This window comes from Otolemur garnettii, unplaced genomic scaffold, assembly GCF_000181295.1.
Source record: "Otolemur garnettii isolate 467f Iridium unplaced genomic scaffold, OtoGar3 scaffold00039, whole genome shotgun sequence".
NCBI classification, from domain to species: domain Eukaryota; kingdom Metazoa; phylum Chordata; class Mammalia; order Primates; family Galagidae; genus Otolemur; species Otolemur garnettii.
In genome coordinates this window covers 2,569,050-2,571,625 of record NW_003852434.1, presented here as the reverse complement: position 1 = coordinate 2,571,625, position 2,576 = coordinate 2,569,050, and the positions used below count along the sequence as shown (strand labels likewise).

Here is a 2,576-nt window from a genome sequence, read left to right as displayed (position 1 = left end):
GTGGGCGCCTGTAGTCCCAGCTACTTGGGAGGCTGAGGCAGGAGACTCGTTTGAGCCCAGGAGTTGGAGGTTGCTGTGAGCGTGATGCCATGGCACTCTAACCAGGGGGATAGCTTGAGGCTCTGTCTCAAAAAAAATAAAAAAATAAAAAAATAAAAAAAATAAAAAAAGATTGGCTTTGAGTTGACAGTTGTTGGGACTGGGGGATTGATACATGAGAGTTCATCATATCATTCCCTCTTTGTGATATTTTTGATAGTTTCCAAAACTAAAAGTTCTTGATAGCATTTAGATAAGATGTTTAGGGGAAATGGCATTTTTATTTATATTTGGGACATCTTTTATGTTTGGGGTTACCCATCACACAGTTCATGTATACTGTGTGTGTATTAAGCAGTAACATTGTGTGTTTGGATTTGCATTCTGCCATTAGCTAAGCACCCTCTGAAAGAAAGTTGGGTAATTGTCCAGTGTCCCCCATATTCCATGTTCTCCCTAACCGCTGGAGACATGGGTTGCATTGAACATGAGTTCCTGGAATGCTGGAAGGTCCTCCCATCACAACTGGGACAACTGTGGGAAAAGACAACAGTTGATTTTGAAGAAGGCCACTATTTTGGACATGAACTTAATCATTCTTACCCTATTACCTCTGCCAAACGTGGGAAGTAGTTGGCTACAAAACAGTTGTTTTCTTCTTTATGGACGGAGCCATGTCTTACCCATCAGAATGTAAAGAGGTCCCTATACTCTTAAGATCAGGCTTACATACTCATACATACCCAGTGGAAAAATGGAAGGAAATTTTTAAACCAATACATGTTTGAGGAAGTAGGTAGAGTAATTTAGAAAAAGTAAATACAAGGCGGCGCCTGTGGCTCAAAGGAGTAGGGCGCCAGCCCCATATGCCAGAGGTGGCGAGTTTAAACCCAGCCCTGGCCAAAAACTGCAAAGAGAAAAAAAAAAGTAAATATGTAAAAGTATATAAAAATGTAAATAAGGGGCCTTTTGTATTTGAAATGTTTTATTCAAGAGCTAGAATTAAATTGCCATAGTTCATTGAAAGTTTAGTTTGACTAAAACTTGATTTTTTTTTTCTATTTATAGGCCAAGCAATGCCATTTATAAATATTAACAATCCTGACTGTTCCTTAGTGCATAGTTGTTTATAAATCATGGGAAAGAATGAAATCACTGACTAAGTGAGCCAGAGCAACAGTCTTCCCTGGTAGTAAATAGACGAGCAGTTTCTACTGACATGTACATTGTGGGCCTGGCCTCCAAAAGAAATCTACCCAGAGCAATAGTGTGGTTGTCCAGGGCTATCGAGCCTAATTTTTGGCTGCCTGTGTGTTATTCTGAGTTGTAATTTTCCATGTCATCTAAATTTATAATAATTCTTTAATATGATAGAGTTTCAGGGAACAAACATTCTGCTTGCTGCATTTCTTTTGAGTGAGTAATTCCCTGACAACTACCAGATCTTGGCAGCAGCAAACCTGGTCGTTAGTTTTGCTCCACTCTCTGCATGGTGAAACCTAGGATGCTTAGCACAGTGTCTTTCAAGTCCAAGGCTGATTTTCCTAAAGGAAATTTGGGAGAAAAGTAAATGAAATACTCACATTTAGGAGTAGAACTAATATATTATTAGGAGACTTTAAAAATATATAGACGCTAGTAATGAACTCATTTCTTCAAAATAAAACACCATATGTACTATTTTTTCCTTTTCTCTGTGTGGCTCAATTGTGGCTTACGTGGTTGTGTGAGTTTCCATCATTGAGGGAGTTAAAGTCTGTGGAAGAAAAGCGTGAGGTGCTGTAACGTGGCCAGGTTGGTTTCCATTAGCAGCCAATCCAATCTAACTGAAAATATTGAGAAGTTTGTCTTTTTTGGAAAGCCTTCAGGTTCTTCCAAGTAACCGGTAATGTGACTTTACCACACTGTTCATCAACAGAGGTTTGGATGGCCACCATGTCTGTTTGCTGGCTGAGTCCAAAACCGCGGTCTCTCTCCAGCAGGCTCATGGAGGGTTACGTCATCCTCATTTAGCCAGCCCAACGCTTTTCCCATCTGCTAAAATATAGAACACAGTCGATGATTCTACTCTTTCTGCGAAGAGTTGTTGCTTTTAATAATCATATGTGAATTGGCATTTAAAAAACCTGTGGATCTAAGCAAGCTTAGGGTAATGGAATTTCTCAAAGGACAGTTTCTGCTCTTACAGAGCTGAGCCTTTATGCTCATATATTAGAAGCGTGATAGATGTCTTCATATTGAAATGATGTTCTTTTCATCAGGGCAATGTAAGAGGAATCATTTGCAATATCCCCTAGTACTAAATTCAAGTGGGTTTAGTAGTAGGGTGATCACTAGGTTGTATCCAGCCCTCAGGAGGAAGAACTGATGAGTTATGCACAATTTCTGTAACTCCTCTCTTAGTCCGCCCTCATTTCCTTTTCTCTTTCTAACCTTTACTAAGATATTTGCTAATAGACCTGGGAGTTTATAAAACAATTGGATGGTTGCCTTGCGGTCTGTATTTTGTGGGGGACAGTAGAGCCTAATGTGTTCTT

The 2,576-nt window shown here is 39.6% G+C and overlaps 1 protein-coding gene across 2 annotated transcripts in view; it reads left to right on the top strand.

Moving 5' to 3' along the window:
* The window catches only part of PKD2 (polycystin 2, transient receptor potential cation channel), a 51,905-nt gene that overhangs the window by 5,219 nt on the left and 44,110 nt on the right, over positions 1-2,576 (top strand). The window contains exon 1 of one of the 2 annotated variants that reach the window (XM_023513377.1): positions 1,009-1,833. The exons of the other annotated variant lie outside the window; for it this stretch is intronic. The gene's annotated coding sequence lies outside the window, so the exon portion shown is untranslated. Of the gene's footprint in view, positions 1-1,008; positions 1,834-2,576 lie in introns of those variants that run through there. 2 annotated transcript variants of the gene reach the window in all.